Source organism: Nicotiana tabacum, chromosome 20, assembly GCF_000715075.1.
Source record: "Nicotiana tabacum cultivar K326 chromosome 20, ASM71507v2, whole genome shotgun sequence".
Lineage (NCBI taxonomy): Eukaryota > Viridiplantae > Streptophyta > Magnoliopsida > Solanales > Solanaceae > Nicotiana > Nicotiana tabacum.
The window spans coordinates 25,013,116-25,031,052 of record NC_134099.1 but is presented as its reverse complement, the minus strand read 5'-3'; positions in this window follow the sequence as shown (position 1 = coordinate 25,031,052).

The following is a 17,937-nucleotide window of genomic DNA, read 5'->3' as shown; positions in this document are numbered from 1 at the left end:
AATTTTGATTTCCCTGGCTGTTTGATTGATTCCCTTTCCTTATTTTTCCAAGCCGTTTACTATTGAACTTTTTCCTTAAATAACTTATATGTATTTACCCCTTTTGTGCTACTTTGAAAGGTTTTAATTAGAAATTTCTTTCCTTAATTAATTTTTACCCGTTGGAATCAGAATCCCTTAACCAAAGGGAGACTAATTTCAATGATATTTCTTTGCCTTTCTTACTTGCTTCTCTGCACTATAAAAGGGGCTGCTTTTTTGCACTTTTAAGACCAGAGAACTTAACCTTGAACCTTCAGTTCAACACTTCGAATTCAATACTTTACACACACACACCTCTCAATTACAATACTCTTTCAATACTCTACTCGCTTCCGAGATATTTTGTACTGTTTGCTTGCAATTTGGTTTACAAGACTTCAGCTTTCACTTATTTGTTTCCTTGAAACTGGTATGTCTTAATTTTGATTTCAGCACCATCCCTATGTGTTTACTTTACAACTGCTACACTCTTGTCTACTTTGCTGTTCATGTTCTGTACCGAATTTGCTACTCTCTCTTTGCATTTGATGTACATGTTTGTTGTGAATTCCCTATACCCCCACTCCTTTCTATGTGTTTTGAGTTAAGGTTCATGGCCTGACAGCATCCAAATTGTTGCTTAGGTCTGAACCTGATCCTCAATGGATCCCAACTCCCAAAATTTGGCTAACAGGCTGGCCAGGGGTGTGCTAGCACTCCTAATTGCTGGGCATGAACACCAGCCTGCCATGGCTCTCCCTAGTTCCCCCTCTATGTACTTGCACCCTCTCTTAGATTCTAAGTTCTACCCCTCTCTTATGAGCCTTGCTTTGGGACCTTGAGTTCTCTTTGAACTGGGACATCTGAGGGCTGGCATTTCCACACTGTACTATACTCTTAATTCTGCAATGTGTTTGGGGTGTAAGCATTGCCCGGAGCCCTTTGAAACTTTTGGGAACTTTGATACATCCCAAATATGAGAAATGCTTTGGAAACCTGATCCTGGAAGTTGGTTCATCTCATATTGTTAGACCTTGAGTCTGAATTAGGCTCCTTAGTTGTAGCTTAATTTCTGATGTAATTTTACTTTTCTTAATTCATTCTGGTTGTAATATATTGTAATAACTTATGGGGTTCTAGTGAAAAGGGGAGGGTCATTTATGTATGCAAAGGGTAGGCAACATGCCCATAGGTATTACTATTTACAAGTTTTCTGCACTTTCGCATATCATATAGAAATCTTGCCTATAAGTTTTCTGCACTTACGCATATCATGTAGAAATCCTGCCTATAAGTTTTTGGCACATACGCTTATCATGTAGAAATCCTTCCTATAAGTTTTCTGCACTCATGCACGGCATATATAAATCATGACTATAGATGTCCTGCACTTCTGCATTTTTATCCATCATTAGGCAAATGGTCATAGGTTAAAACAATAATCAACTGCCTTCTAAATACCATGTCTATAGGACTCCCGTACTTTTATAATCGTTTTAAAATCAACAACGCCTAGAAATCATGCCTATATGAGTAACCAGTTGAATCTGATTCGTTTATTTCATCTACAAGTTTAAAATCAGTTGCAATGGTTTCTAATATCGGCAGATCTTATGTTTTTTTCTACAATCAGTAAGCCTTCTTTAAAATCAGAGCAAACATTGTTAGATACCATTCCTATAAGTTTCACCTAGGCAAGCTAGTAGATAATTGATTAACTGCATCAGTCTTTGATTAATTACAACCAGGGAAGGCTAATTCAGACTCCTCATCTGAGAAATATGTGATGAATCAGCCTACCCTAACACTTTAAATTCAGACCATAACCAATACTTGTAAGTCATGCTAGCCAATTTGTTTCTTTAAATAAGGAGGCCTGTTTGAGCCCTTTAAACTGTTATGTGTTCTCCCCATACCTGCCTTATATGTTTTGATTGTTGCCCTAGAATTTTATCCTTTTAAAACTCTGCAAAGCCAAATCTTCCTTCCCTTTAGGACTAGTAGTCCCAAATGCCTCCGGGACTGATAGGATTGGGGCGGGTACTAGTATGCAATAAGTAACAATACTATTCCGCGCTTAATACCTTAATGGGGTGGGAAAAGGTAGATATGGATATGATGACCGGTGCGCTAATACCATGTGTAACCCCTCTTTTGAGGAGTGATTACCGGGTATTTCATTGACGTGATCCATATTGTTTGTAAACCTAGGACCCCCTTTCTTTTTAACTTGTTTTATTGTCCGAACTATTTCCTTAAAATTTCTGTTTTCTTTATTCTCTTCAAACTTTTAATTTGCTTGCAATAATATGTGAACCCCTTCTTACTTGAGCCCTTAATTGTTTATTTGATTATGTGAAGTCACAATTGTAACATGGTCGAGAACCATACTAGTGGATCTTGAGGGGTGCCTAACACCTTCCGCTCGAGATAATTTCTAGCCCTTACCCAAACTCTGGTTCTTCAAACTCAAACCCTTCTTAGTGTCCTAATGCACTTAATCATTAGATGGCGACTCTTCAAGTTCCAAAAACCCAATTCTCAAAAAGGAACGAGTTGTCCTCCCAAATGTCACAAGCCCGATTTCGCGAGAAAAAAGGGGGCGCGACACTAGAGCCATTAAGTTTCAAGGTGGTTTGCCCTCAATATTTTGGGGTTGTTGCATTGAGGCAGTGAGTTCCTCTTTCTGTTTGAAAACTGCCAGAATGCTGAGGGAAACGAAGGAGGACACTTGGCTAGAGCCAATTTGCTGTTGGGACTGCGTGAGCTGGTGAAGCTGTTCGATGGAGCTAAAGATGCCGAGTTTGGGGAAGGTCCTTCTGGGACCAAGTAGTTATGAGTCTTTTCTTTTGCTTTAAAAATGTAATAAGGACAACAGCCATTACTAACATTTTATTTTCTGCTATTAGTGTCGTTTTGGGATTCACCTTATTTTTTATCAATAAAAATGAGTCATTTAGCATTATAAGTTCTCCAAATCAACTTGTCGCTAGGCCTACCTCGGGCACAACGAGGCTCCCAAATTAGGACACGATTTATATTCTTGCACTATGTGTTTAAATATTGCAACGTTTTCTTATCATAATCCGCACTAACTTGCTACCTTTTTGTTTTTACCTTTTGTTTATTCCCTCCCCAAAGGTTAGTTCGTGCACTCTGGCATTGTCATCTTACTCCATAAGATCCAAGGGCCCTCCTCCTCCTCCGAGTCCTATCAGAAACAAGAACAAGGGAAAGATGGAAGATTTGAGCATCATCAGAAAGGAGAACTCAGTTGAAAGGGTAGAGGTTCCTTAGGGTATTCAGGTTTCCAAGGAAAGTGCCACCCAGCTCGAACATAAGTTATTGAAGTTTCAGGAAGAACTGGACCAAGTTCGAAACTTGGCGAATTTGTCATTTTCCCTCACTACCCCAAATGTCAACTTTGCCAACACTCAAAACCCCACACCTCCACAAAGCATCCTGAAACCACAAAACCAACCTGCTCCCTATCACCACTACAACACATGCCACACTTCAGACAACACCCCACTGCTCATCCCTGAACCACTAAATTCCACAAATGATCATCCCCACAACGCCCCCATCTATGTGGAAACCATACCACACTATACTCAACTCATTTCAAGCACACCCGAGTCCGATGATAAGGACTCGATTATCAGGAATCTGGCGGAAGAACTCAAGAGATTGACTAGTCGAATTCCAGGTGTCGAAAGAAGTAAGAGGATTGAAGGGTTGAACTACGAAGATCTTTGCATACAATATGTCGAACTGCCCGAGGGGTACAAACCTCCTAAGTTCGAGATGTTTGATGGTACAGGGGATTCAAGAGTCCACTTGAGAACATACTGCGACAAGCTGGTCGGAGTAGGGAAAGACAAAAAGATTCGCATGAAACTCTTCATGAGGAGTCTAAAGGGAGATGCTTTGTCTTGATACATAAACCAAGACCCTAAGAATTGGTCAAATTGGGTAAGTATGGCATCCAATTTCATGGACAGGTTCAGGTTCAATGCAGAAAATGCACCAGATATGTTCTACATCTAGAACTTAAAGAAGAAACCCACGGAGACATTCCGCGAGTATGCTACTCGTTGGAATCAGAAGCTGCTAAGGTCAGACCGACTTTAGAAGAAGAACAAATAAACAGGTTTTTCGTCCGAGCTCAAGACCCACAGTACTATGAAAGGTTAATGATGATTGAAAGCCAGAAATTTTCCGACATCATCAAGCTAGGGGAAAGGATCAAGGAAGGTATCAAAAGTGGTATGGTCACTAACTTTGAAGCTTTGTAGGCCACCAACAAGGCTCTACAGTCTGGTGGCACATCCAAGAAAAGGGACGTGAGTGTCGTGATGATTGCACAGAGAACAAAATCCCAAATCGAATACCAAACCTACCCAATACCTCCACTCACATATCAACCTACCCCAAATTACCAAGCACCCTCGCCCTCTTACCAAACTTTACCACCTACTTACCAATCACCTCTACCTCCCACATATCAGCCTACTTCACCCAGATATTCCCAACTCGCACATGTCTACCAAACCCACAATACTCAACCCTCTCACTATCAATCACCTCCCACCAGCCAAAACTTTCCTAGACCCCGACCAAACTTCTACCGCAGACCCCCCAAACAGTATACCGCCATTACCGAACCTATCGATCAGTTGTATGAAAGGTTCAAACCTGCTGGTTACATTACCCCTATCCCTGCCGTAAACCCCGAAAACCCCTCCCAATAGGTCAACCCAAACAAAATTTGTGCATACCATTCCGGCATGAAGAGGCATACCATTGATGAGTGCCGCTCTCTGAAGGATAAGATCCAAGATTTGATTGACAACAAGATCATCATAGCGAAGGAGCCAGCTCCGAATGTCCGCAATAACCCTCTGCCTGACCACAAGGGTGGGGGCGTTCACATGATTGATATAGAGGATGATTAGGACCCCAAATGGTTGATCAGATTGATCGCTGAAGGTGACGAGCCAAAGGAACCAACAGTCACACTTAATCTGATTGTGGTCCAGATACAACCTTCTTAAAACGCTGAAGTAGACATGTCTATACTACTTGAGTTCAAAGCACCTTCTTCTATAAAGATGCCAGGACCTATTGAGGTCGAGTTTGGGTCTCCAAAGACACCTGTACCATTCGAAGTGGCTGTGTTACCATCTAAGACGAAGGTGCCCATTCCGGTAGCCATGACAGCCATAACACCATTCCATATGAAGGCCATACCTTGGGATTACACCACCGAGGCAAGAAGGAAAGGGAAAACCAAATCTAGAGAAGCAATCACAGCACAGGGTATGATAAGAACCGACAGGGTTTATACCCCAGAACATCTAGCCGAGTCCAGTAAGCAGGCCTCTAGACGATCAACTATCACTGAAACTGGGCCTGATGATCTTTGGAGGAAGATACAAGACAAAGAGTATTCGGTCATTGGTCAGTTAAACAAAACGCTGACCCAGATCTCTATCTTGGCTCTGCTACAAAGTTCTGACACATATAAGAATGCCTTATTAAAGGTGCGGAGCGAGGCATATGTATCCAGCAACATAACTGGAGGAGAAATGGAAAACATGGTGGGGCAAGTATTGGAGAGTCACAAAATCACTTTCCACGAAGATGAGCTGCCACCTGAAGGGCTAAGCCACAACAAGGCATTGCACATCATTGTGCAGTGCGAAGATCATTTCATCACTAGAATCCTGATTGACGGAGGGTCCAGCCTCAATATTTGTCCATTGGTGACTCTCAGAACATTGGGAAAGAGCCTGCATGAGATCAAGGATGGAGCCATCAATGTCAAAGCTTTCGATGGATCCCAAAGGTCCACTATTGGGGAAATCAGCTTGTGTCTGCAAATGGGACCGACTTGGTTCGACGTTGATTTTCAAGTGATAGACGTCCCAACATCTTACAACTTGCTATTGGGACGGTCTTGGATCCATGCTGCTGGGGCTGTAGCATCAACCCTACATCAAGCAGTGAAATTCGAGTGGAATCACCAAGAGGTAATTATTCACGGTGACGGTAGCAATCCCATATACAGTCGCCAGACCATCCCAGCAATCGGAGGAATAAGGAAGATATGCAGAGAAACCTACCATCACATTGAGCGAGTCAACGCCGTGGACAAGGACAAATGGTGGGATAACAAAATTGAAAGTATACTGAATTGGTGTGGATACGAACCTAGCAAGGGACTTGGCAAAAATCTCGAAGGAATCGCTAAGCCTATCAAGTTGAAGAAACACGGTACCACTTTCGGTTTGGGATATGAATACACTTGGGAGGAATTCAACCACTAGTCGCCACCTGGAGCAGTCCCTACTACCCACTGGAGCATCCGATACCTCGCTTGGAGTAGACTTTCCAGCCAGCCAATGTCATATATGGGTCCGGAGAAGAGGAAGCACTGGCGGCGATGAGGAATTTGTTTTTGGAAGATGTTAATATGGATTGTTGTGTCATTTTCGAGAAGGAGGGGAAGAAGGCCTTTCTATACAAGCTGTGAGCCGAGGAGCATGCCTCAACAATTGGTCCATCAGGACAAAGCACCATGCATTATCTTTATTTTTCGCTTATTAACTTTCTCTCCGCATTTTTTAATATTGAAATAAGAGCTCCAATGTTCAAAACAATTATGAAAGTTACCAACGCATTTCAGTTTCTTATAAATCTCGCTCTTATTACTTTTTATCGTTTACTTTATTTACATAGCATTACTATTACGTATCTTGATGAACCGATTGTGACATGCAACGAGACAACGCAACAAATAGATATGGACTTAGAAGAAGATGATATACTATAAGAGGTTGTTAAAGAGGTTGAGGATTTTGAGAACAGACCTAAGTCTAATCTGGACGAAACTGAGATTGTCAACCTGGGAGATGCAGAAAATGTCAAAGAAACACGAATCAGCGTTCATCTGTCACCATCAGAAAAGAAAGAGTACACAGAATTTCTAAAGGAATATAAGGACATATTCGTCTGGTCTTATGATGACATGACTGGTCTCAGCACATCTATTGTAGCTCACAAACTGCCAACCGATTTGACATGTCCACCAGTAAAACAGAAGCTGAGGAAGTTCAAACTTGACATGAGTTTGAAAATTAAGGAAGAAGTCACCAAGCAAGTCAAAAGGTTCTTAGGGTAGTAGAGTATCCAACATGGTTAGCCAATATTGTGCCAGTGTCGAAGAAGGACGAAAAGGTTAGAGTCTGTGTCGACTACCGGGATCTCAACCGGGCCAGTCCGAAAGATGACTTCCCCTTGCCGAACATACACATTCTAATTGACAACTGCGCCAAGCATGAACTGCATTCGTTCGTTGATTGTTTTGCTGGGTATCATCAGATATGGATGGATGAGGAAGACGCAGAGAAAACGACTTTCATTATGCCGTGGGGGATGTATTTTTAGAAGATGATGTCGTTCGGGTTAAAGAATGCTGGGGCCACCTACATGAGGGCCATGACTGCTATTTTCCATGACATGATACACAAAGAGATCAAGGTATATGTAGACGACATCATCATCAAATCCAAGAGAGACGATGACCACATGGAAGATCTGAGGAAGTTCTTCAACAGACTAATAAGGTACAACTTGAAGCTGAATCCCGCCAAATATGCATTCAGGGTTCCTGCCGGAAAACTACTTGGGTTCATTGTGAGTCATCGAGGAATAGAACTGGATCCGTCAAAAGTCAAAGCCATCCAAGAATTGCCACCACCGAAGAACAAGAAAGAGGTTATGAGTTTCTTGGGAAGGCTTAACTACATCAGCCAGTTCATAGCTCAATCCACTGTCATTTGTGAGCCAATCTTTAAGATGTGAAGAAGGACGCCGCTACCAAATGGACTGATGATTGTCAGAAAGCCTTCAACAGAATCAAGGAATACCTGTCAACGCCGCCAGTTTTGGTCCCGTCCCAGCTGGGTAGACCTCTATTACTCTACCTCACAGTATTGGATGGAGCTTTCGGTTGTGTTCTGGGACAGCATGATGAAACGGGAAGAAAGGAGCAGGCCATCTATTATCTCAGCAAGAAGTTCACCCCGTACGAGGCCCGATATTCTTTATTGGAACGTACCTGCTGTGCTCTGACTTGGGTAGCGCAGAAGTTAAGACATTATTTCTGTGCCTATACCACTTACCTCATATCAAGAATGAATCCTTTGAAGTACATCTTTCAGAAGCCCATGCCCACTGGCAAGATAGACAAGTGGCAAATTCTGTTGAGTGAATTTGACATTATTTATGTAACTCAGAAGGCAATCAAGGGACAAGCACTGACCGATCATCTTGCTAAAAATCCCGTGGATGGAGAATACGAGCCTCTAAAGACGTATTTTCCTGATGAAGAGGTATCTTTCATAGGGGAAGATATCGCAGAACCCTATGATGGTTGGAGAATGTTTTTCGATGGAGCAACAAACTCCAAAGGAATTGGCATAGGAGCGGTCCTGATATCAGAAACCGACCAGTATTATCCGGTGTCTGCCAAGCTCAGGTTCCCGTGCACCAACAACATGGACGAGTACGAAGCCTGCATCTTAGGGATCAAGATGGCCATTGACATGAACATTCAGAATTTGCTAGTGATCGGAGATTCAGACCTGCTTATACATCAGGTCCGAGAAGAATGGGCAACCAAGAACTCCAAGATACTCCCTTATCTACATCATGTACAGGAATTGAGGAAGAGGTTCACAAAGACAGAGTTCCAACATGTTCCCAGAGTTCAGAATGAGTTTGCCGATGCATTGGCTACCCTATCGTCCATGATACAACACCCAGACAAGAACTTCATTGATCCTATTTCGGTAAAGATCTATGATCAGCCAGCTTACAGCACTCATGTAGAAGAAGAAGCGGACAAAAAACCTTGGTTTCATGATATCAAGGAATATTTGACGAAAGGAGAATATCTAGAACTCGCAAATCCTACTCAGAAATGCACACTTCGGAGATTATCTAACAACTTCTTTCATAGCGGAGGGATCCTGTATAGGAGGACTCCTGATTTGGGGTTACTAAGGTGTGTCGACGCAAAGGAAGCATCCAGGCTATTGGAGGAAATTCATGCAAGGACCTGCGGTCCGCATATGAACGGCTTTGTCTTAGCCAAGAAGATACACCGAGCTGGTTATTTTTGGATGACTATGGAAACGGACTGCATCCAGTATGTCTGAAAATGCCATCGCTGTCAGATACATGCAGACATGATAAAGGTGCCTCCAAACGAGCTTACTGCAACAAGCTCGCCATGGTCGTTCGCCGCTTAGGGAATGGATGTTATCGGACCTATAGAGCCTGCCGCATCAAATGGTCACAGGTTCATTCTAGTGGCAATTGATTATTTCACCAAATGGGTTGAAGCAGCATCGTACAAAATAGTGACTAAGAAAGTGGTAGCAGATTTTGTCCGCGACCGCATTGTTTGTCGGTTCGAAATTCCGGAGTCAATCATCACTGATAATGGTTCCAATCTCAACAACGACCTGATGAAAGCCATGTGTGAAACCTTCAAGATCAAACACAAGAATTCTACAGCTTACAGACCTTAGATGAACGGAGCTGTAGAAGCCGCCAATAAGCATATCAAGAAGATACTAAGGAAGATGATAGAAAAGCATAAGTAGTGGTATGAGAAGTTATCGTTTGCCTTGTTGGGATATCGCACCATAGTCTGCACATCAACTGAGGCAACTCCCTATATGTTGGTTTATGGTACAGAAGCAGTCATTCTTGCCCAGGTAGAAATTCCCTCCTTAAGAATCATATAGGAAGTCGAACTTGACGATGCAGAATGGGTAGAGAGTCGCTACGAGCAGCTAGCTCTTATAGACGAAAAGAGAATGAATGCTGTTTGCCATGGTCAGCTCTATCAGAACAGAATGTCCAAAGCCTTCAACAAAAGAGTCAAGCCGAGACAGTTTACACCGGGGCAGCTGGTGTTAAAGAAGATTTTCCCATATCAAGAGGAAGCCAAAGGGAAGTTCTCTCCCAACTGGCAGGGTCCATACGTGGTTCACCGGGTCCTCATCGGAGGAGCCCTCATACTTGCAGAAATGGACGGTGAAGTTTGGTCGAAGTCGATCAATTCAGATGCAGTGAAGCGATACTATGTGTAACTTTTATGCTTTCCTCATATGATGTAATTTGAACTACGCCTGACCTGATTCCCGTTTAAGAGGGGATACGTAGGCAGCCCTATGAGTTCGGTCATAATTCAATAAAATTTTCATTTCCCCCCCGCTATTGGAAACTGGGGCAGAATTTTGAGGAGGACCCTCAAAATTCCGAAGTGATTTCAGCCATTCAACACTTTTGAGAAAAATATACTTAGAAACAGTTTTCAAAAGCTTGGCTAAATACTAATTACTGCTCAAAAGTGTTTTTCAAATTAATTAGCTAAACATAAACTGCTTCTCATCAAAAGTACTTTTGAGAAAAATACTTCTCAAAATAAGTTGGTTTTAGTAGCCTGGCCAAAAAGGCTATAAGAAGGTTGACAAATTCTCCTTTTTCCCATTTCAGATATTTTTTTTAGCTTTCATTCTTTAAGAATTTAATTTTATATATTTAATCATGACGCATTTTTTACTATTCAACAAACAAATTTACCCCTAAACTAAACTTGAGAGAGAACTATAAAATCGTGACGTTATTTGTTTTTCTTATATCAGATAAACTTTTGATATTTTTGTTTCTTAAGAATTTATATATATAGTACTTATAACATGTTTGACCAAACTTCTTCACACCTAAAAGTATTTTTTTTAATTTAAAAAAATATTTTTTCAAAGTTGAAGTGTTTGGCCAAGCTTTTGAAAGAAAAAAAGTGTTTTTGAGGAGAAGCAAAATGAATTTTGGAGAAGCCGAAAAAATTAGCTTTTCCATAAAAGCACTTTTGAGAAAAATACACTTAGAAGTACTTTTAAAAAGTTTGGCCAGACATTAATTGTTGCTCAGACGTGCTTTTTAAATTAATTAGCCAAACACAAACTGTTTCTCACCAAAAGTACTTTTGAAAAAGACAGTTTTAAGAGAAAAAAAAATACTTAGCTGATTTTCGAAGCTTGGCTAAACTGGCTATTAATCATTACCAATCCTTCCTCCTTTATTCTTCATAAATACTTTATATTTTTAATGGATTTGTTTAATGTTAATATTATCATATAGATTTAAGTAAAGATAAGAACAACAACCTATGACATAAACAATGATCTCAGGCACTCGTAAGATCATGTTTGGGAGTTGGAGAAAGTTTCTCTTCAAGGGTGAATTTTGATACCAATTTTATGAATTAACAAAGTCTACATTGTAAGATGTCCATGACTGAGTAAGCATGCTTTATATTAGGTGGGGTATTTGTACTTTTAATCAATGCCAGAAACTATTTATATCCAGTAACTGAAAAGATATATAAAATTTGTATAATTTTTGTATATAATATACAGAATGCAAAAGATATACAAATTTTATACATTTTATCGACAATTATTTTTACAACGGCTAGTGTTATTTTTCCATATTTGGCATCGAATCCTGACTCAAGGAAAAGTTCTTTAAATAGCTGTTGTATGTAGACTAAGACTAATTCAATTTATCCATCACACCACAGATGCACAAGGGTAGCATAACTCATAAGAAAACAGAAAAGGGTGAAAACATTCACCTCAGGAGTCAAAATCTAATGATTTACACCAAACATAAAGGATTCAATGAATAATTTATTCCGTTGTAAAAGTCTGAAATGTAGCTTACAATGAATGCAGCAACTGAAATTTTACAGAATTTATTAAAGAGAAACTTATGAGAAATTACACGGCGATCTTCCAAATTGCTCTGGCTACAGATAAAAAGAACCAGTGTGTTAATATCTCAGTAAGTATAGTAATTAATACTGTAGTACTTTTATTTCAAGAACTTTTATCTTTATCAAATTAACATACTTCTAAATAAATAATAAAGCTTTAAACAAGGTGTCAAATAAAAGGAATAGTTAGTAAAACCAAGTGTTTATTGTAAGGGAAATGAGACTGCATGTAGTAGTAGTATCTCGGTTACCTGAATTCTGATTGTCACACCTCCTTTTCACTATCCCGAAAAGGCGTATAAGGGAGTTTTTTCAATTTAAGTAACATTATTTAAAATAGAATTATTTTATTTAATTTCTCAGAGTCGCCACTTGGAATAGTTTAATTGGTGTTCCAAGTCACCGGTTTACTTTAAATCCCAAATCGAGAAAATTCGACTTTCCTTTTGAAGTCTGCGAACCAGAAATTCTAAGTAAGGAATTCTGTTAACCGGGGAGAAGGTGTTAGGCATTCACGGATTCCGTAGTTCTAGTATGGTCGCTTAAACTATTATAATTGGCCTATTATCTGATTTTAATACATCTTTTAACCTATGATATATTTTAACTTTGTTAAACCGCTTTTAATTATTTTTAGGAAGATTCAACGTTATTTAAAATATACCTTGAACCGCGCCACATGAAATGCACCCGCGATCCACGACACATTTTATCTAACGTTGTTGAGAATTGGAGTTGAGTCACATGAAATGCACACCCGAATTTAAGGAAATTAATTTAAAATAGCGCGCCTAAAGCAACTACGATTGATAATTCTTACCATATTTGGGGTTCATTGTTAGGCCAAAAGATTATAGATACAGAAGTTGTGGAAGGAGTGAACTAACTTATTAAATGGAAGATAAGCCAAAAATATTATTTAAAGAAAAGGTTTACTGGACTTGAATCAAATTCACAAATAGAATCAAGTAGACCAATCTAATTTCATTTTCTAAGTTCTATAGGACTAAACATAGGACCAATTTTCAAATGAGTAAATTAACAAATGCTCCAAAACAACAAATCAAGCAAACGTCAGAAAACAATTACGTAATTGGTTTATCCCATTTTTTTATTACATAAAATCACAATCTATTTAATGGAACAATTTTATCTTCTACACCCATACAATTATAATCCAAACAAATCACAAAAATAGGATAGAGCCAACGTATTGAAATTTTCAAACAAAGAAAACAGTGCACATTCAACAAAAATACTAACACAACAATTAATAGGACAAAACAGCAAAAATCAGAAGACAACTGACAATAAAAATTTATTAGGAGCGAAACAGTAAAAAAGAATAAACCTCAACTGAAACAACGATTTTTCATTGAACCAAGCCTCCGGCAAAACTCATACAGTGATCGATTTTGACTCACACTAGAGATCCGACGACAGAGCTTAGGTCTAAAATCGATTTAAGACTAGAATTGCAAACGAAAAAACCTTGTTTGGACCTCACACATAAGCTGTTCGGCGACCTCGACTCAACTCTCGATGCTACTGCTTTTGTGCGAAAAGGACTGCATTTTTTCTGCTTTTTTTAGTGGTTTTGGGTGAAGTTAAGGACTGCTTTGAGGATGGATTTGAGCAGATTTTCAGTTGCTATTTCAGGTGTTTTGGAGTTAGTGTTCATTAGTTTTTGGTGGAATTTGAAGGTTGCTTCAATAGTGGAGGAAGGCTGAGTGCTTTTGGAGCTTTTACATGGTGAAAATGGAGGTTTTTCGTTGGATTTTTGGATGAACAGGGAAGAAGGAATGTTTGCTGAAGCGTTCTGTTCTTAAGGAAGAAGAAGATGGGAGTCAGACTCCCAATCCTCAACTGCGGCTGTCAGCTTTTGGTCGCCCTTTCCTTTCTTTTCGTTAACTCCCTCTTTTGGATTTTGTTTTTTTAATCCAATCTTCTGGAAAACGGCGGATTCAATATGATTTTTTTAGTTGTAGGTCTATGTAGGGATTAAGTACTATTATATAGGGGTAGGGATTGGATTAGGAGTATGGGCCTAGGAATTATGAGCTTGGTAATTATGGACTAGGTCCAAAAATTAGGCCTAAAGATGAGTTGCTCGAGCCCAAGTTTTACTCTTTCCTTGCGAACGAGATTAAAATACGATCTCATTTACTAATTAATCCTACTTAAGTAAAATAACTGTTAAAATAAGACTGACCATTAAAACGAAACTATTTTAGTATTTTTCAAGATTAAAAATGACTACAAAACATTAATAATATTTTTTTGAAATTTTCTTTTTCTTGAAATAAAATAAAGTAGAAGAGTCAAAATTAATTAAAATAGCGATATTAGGCTTAAATTAAATATTAACAAGCTAAAATATAAAAAATATTGGGGAGGGTCAAAAATCACATTTCTACAGCTGCCCCTTTTTAACTGAAAACGCAAAGAGTTTTCAGACAAAGAACGACTAAACAGGTTTTTTGACCCGACCCTTATTTAAAAAGACCAAAAGCTAAAACAAAGGAGAATGTGACCGAGCCCTGGTATTTGAGCTGCCTACATATCATTCCCACTAAATTAACTGACAACTTTACATCTAAATTATATCTTCTAAAGGTATGATTCCCACTAAACCTTGTTATCTAAGAGGGTCTTAAAACTACATCCCATTATTCAGGAGGGTCCTGAAAATAAAAAATCAAGTCTTATCTTAAGAGTGACAACTTTTACGGCTGAATTATACTACCCTACAACAGAACTTACGCTAAATCTTGTTATCTAATGGAAATCTTAAAGCTAAGTCTCATTATTCAGGAGGGTCCTGAAAACTCTTAATTGAATCCTATCTCAAGCATAAAAATTTTGAAGCCGATTTATATTCCTTTGGGGTACATTTATGCTAGATTTTGCTACTCATGATTGATTTGAATTTTAAACTAGGTCCCATTTTCCAGGAGGGTCCTGAGAATTTACGGTCAAACATGTCTGGTGCTTGCTTTTCCTTACGGAGGGTTTCTTCGAAACAAACAAAATTTTCTGCCCCTGTTTCAAATCAAGAATAATCTTGTCAGTTTTAAAAATATGGTGGTTGGTTTGTGGCCTTGACTTTGAGGGCGATTGCTCCTTCACTTCCCACGATAACTTTGATTTCCACTCGAAGACCTTGCTTGTTTATTGACTAACCACTTTCTTTGTCACCCGTATTACAGAAAATATCTCTTCTCCGTTCAGACCCAATACCTTCTATCTATTGCATTGCTCATGAACTGACATTTACCAAACCTTTGTATCTCAAATGAATCCCAAAGCACGTCAATTGCCAGCTGTTCCTTCTTGACTTAAACCACTGGCCTTGGCCTTGAGGTCTATTGCTCCTTCACTTGCCATGATAACTTTGATTTTTGTTTGGAAGATCTTGTTTGTCCCTGGTTAACCACTTTCTTTGACAATTTTATCACAGAAAATACATTTGATCCGTTCACCTAACACCCTCCATCTGTTGCATTGTTCATGAATTAATATATACCAAACCTTTGTATTTCACATGGATCCCAAAGCATGTTGATTGTTACCAACTCCATGCGCACGTTGTTCTTTCCTGACTTATGCCACTTTGATATGCTAGACATATCCCGTTTTGTGCAATTGGAAAGCTGGTGGCAAATTGAAGTCATTTCTCACTTATTCTGACCAAACAGACTCAGGAAGAGGAAGTAAACAAGACAAAAGGAACAGAGTAAAGGACAATAGAACGAGATGATTCCTAACAAGAAAACTACAAAGTAGAAACTTATCAGATGCGTATACCAACTCTAATGACCATGACATATACCTTTGGAGTAAGTGGTCTAATCTGTCAAGCAAGTCTGATGTTCAACTCTTGTTATACCCCTAAACCATGAAATTGGGATTCAATGCTCTGATTATCCAATCTGATTCACAATCCTTATTCGACTTGTAGTTCCCGAAGGATTTTCACCATCAAGTCTCTCTCATTTTGTTATTTCTCTCAACTCACCGTCGCCTTATGGTGCCGGTGAAGGTTTTCACCAATAAGACTCTCTCATTTTGTTCTTTTTCTTCTTATTTCCTCTGATTCTGCAGATGATAAGGCATTAATCATGGTAAAATATCATATACTCTTGGCATGTCTAAACTCAGCACTCTCAAAGATTATCCGGGAGGTCTTTTTTGGACTGTAATGTGGCTTTTGGACAGGGGTATAAAGAAAAGATATTGAAAAGAGGGGAGGTCAAAAACCTTTTTTGGACATAAACCTTTTTTTATGACTCTAACTTGATTCCAAAAGAGGGGAGGTCAAAGAAACTAGTACAGACTCAAGAGGGTATCAAATGTTATAAGTGTTTGGGTAACTGCAAGAGGGCCTCCCAATCCCTGAAAATGCCAAGTGCAACACATGTAACTTGAAATGAAAATTGAAGATCATGCACAATATTTCTTTTGTAGCTTCGGCATTGGTATTACTGATATACCTTCCATTTTTCTTTAGCGCCTTGTCAAGTGCAGAACCCTCGTTGGGTGATTCCCTTTTCACAATGGATATCCATTCGGAGAAAACTTTCTTGACTTTATCTTGTAACTTGAAATGCACTTGAACTCAAATTTGCTTGCTTCAAATCGTTCGAGATGCACTCTTTTGACGAATTCTTGTTACTTTATTAACTTCCCAAATTATCTGCCCCAGTTTCACACAATTCGGCTTCAAATGATCTAAAAATTATGTACTTATTTCCTTCAAATACCCCAGAAATCTTCAAAATTGCTTCATTGCTTCATGAGTAAACTAACTTTTAAGACTAGGCCTAGAATTATGTGTGCATGTCATGCCACTAGAGTGAGCAAGAAGAGAACTGTAAAAGGAGAAGAGGACTAAACAGAAATGACTAAAAATAACAGAAAACAAGAAATTGCATTAGGCAAATGGTGAAGGGGTTCGAACACCAAAACAAGCAAACTAAACTGGGGTTACAACCCTGGAACTAACCTAGACAACACTAAATGAGCTACTACGACTAAACAAACTAGGCAAAATAAAAAGATAGAAGGGTTTGAGCCACAAGACAATGTCCAGATTACAACCCTGAAATAAACCATACAACAGAAATGACAACAAAATGAACCATCAAGACTCCTCCTTGGCTAGCCAAGAAAGGAGCGTCTTTCCAATTACCAAGCTCGGCATCTTAGCCACTGAGTTCCACATCAATATTACCAAGACCATTACCAACTTCAATATCATTAATTTTACCAAGTGACTCCTTGACTCCTTTGAGCAACCCTTCATCATTGCCAACTACTCCAACAATCTGTGCATTGTCATGTACCTGTAGAGGATTACGTGTGACAGTTGGGGTATTACTGCCTTGGACCACAATTATTCCTTCTTGAATTATTCTTTCTATTTCCCTTTTCAAAGCACGACAATCTTCAACATTGTGCCCCTGGGCATTGGAATGGTATTCACACCTTTTAGCAAGGTCAAAACTTCTCGCACGTGGGTCTATATAATTTAGAGGAATAAGTGCAATCATGTCGTAATGCTTTAATCTCTCAAACAAACTTGCATAGGACCCTCCTATTGATGTAAAATTATTAGGACCCTCCTATTGATGTAAAATTATCTTTCAGCCTTTGTTCCCTTCTACACCCTTGGTTTGAATATGGGTTATAGGGTACTTGGAAATTTTGTGGAGGCTGGCGGGAATTTTACGGTGCTCGTGCTCGCCTTTTGGAGTGACCCAGTAGTTAGACAGATGGCCAGACATTGTTCGGAGGATAACACTAGGGTGGATTATGTGGAGTTCGGGGATATTCATGGGGTTGGTATTGAGGCTGAAAGCATATAGCAGGAATGCCCACTGGATCCTGTTGTTGGCGGGCTCAGCAACATCTTTTCTATCAATGGGAGGACTGTCCCGAGCAACTTGTTCGTTCCATCTAAACCAAAATTCCCTAAAACTTTCCTTGGGTTTCTTTTCCATCTGAGATGGGGAGGAGTGGTCTGGGACACTGTCTATATTGTTCTAAAAGTGTCGCAC